General features: G+C 35.9%; 1 protein-coding gene across 1 annotated transcript in view; it reads left to right on the top strand.

Moving 5' to 3' along the window:
• Positions 1-429, top strand: part of LOC121556437 (low-density lipoprotein receptor class A domain-containing protein 4-like) — a 45,773-nt gene extending 45,344 nt beyond the window's left edge. Inside the window, exon 3 of the mRNA XM_041870340.1 lies at positions 1-429. This exon is cut by the window's left edge and continues 812 nt beyond it. The gene's annotated coding sequence lies outside the window, so the exon portion shown is untranslated.
• Positions 430-1,048: the final 619 nt, after the last annotated feature.

Here is a 1,048-nt window from a genome sequence, read left to right as displayed (position 1 = left end):
TCTTGTTTGTTTATTTTTGTACGCTTTCATTTATTTAAGATAAGATTGTTGACACTGATTTTGTTTGAAAGACTGCACCCAGTTATAGGAGTTATGGCTTTTATTTTTTGTTTCCCGGATCTGTGCACAAACCTTCAAACCTTCAAACTTTCAAACCTTCAAACCTTCAAACCTTCAAACCTTCAAACCTTCAAACCTTCAAACCAATCCAAATCCAAATTAGAGTGCCATGATTCCTAGCTGCTAAATCAACGGGACATATCATCAGAAATCTGAAGTTGACCTAATTTATTGTTTAAAAAGCAGGAGATGCTTCTCCTAGTTTGATTGTTTGTGTCCATGGGCTCCAACATTTGGAATTACTGTTTTTTATCCAGTTATTATCCACAACTCTGATCCAGCCTAACGTCCCCTGAAACTAACTCGAACACGGCAGTTCATTTTAAAGATACACTGAGTATACCAAACATAACTTCCTAATATTGAGTTGCACCCCCACCTTTATCTATCTATCTATCTATCTATCTATCTATCTATCTATCTATCTATCTATCTATCTATCTATCTATCTATCTATCTATCTATCTATCTATCTATCTATCTATCTATCTATCTATCTATCTATCTATCTATCTATCTATCTATCTATCTATCTATCTATCTATCTATCTATCTATCTATCTATCTATCTATCTATCTATCTATCTATCTATCTATCTATCTGCTGGGTGGAGGACATTTTGTTACAATTGCTTTAATCCTGTCGAGTAGCACTTTACACTTCCTGTCTGTTAGAGTTGAAATGGAGATCACTGTGCAAGGAGTCATGGGATATGAAGTGCTCAGAGGGTGATGCCTTTGTAGTCTTCTGCACATCCACTAACTTGTCTAGTACAGGTCCCCCTGGAATATTGTGTTTTCCTTTGTCAAAAATACTTTCTATAAAATTACACAGATCAACACTACGGCTGAATCTCAAACCCAACACTTTCACCATTCCCCGAAGAGTTTGGGGGCCAATTGTTGGGTTTGAGATTCAGACTAAATA

This window comes from Coregonus clupeaformis, unplaced genomic scaffold (assembly GCF_020615455.1).
Source record: "Coregonus clupeaformis isolate EN_2021a unplaced genomic scaffold, ASM2061545v1 scaf0055, whole genome shotgun sequence".
NCBI classification, from domain to species: domain Eukaryota; kingdom Metazoa; phylum Chordata; class Actinopteri; order Salmoniformes; family Salmonidae; genus Coregonus; species Coregonus clupeaformis.
Note: the sequence above shows the minus strand (reverse complement) of the source record. Positions and strands in the feature narration are given on the sequence as shown.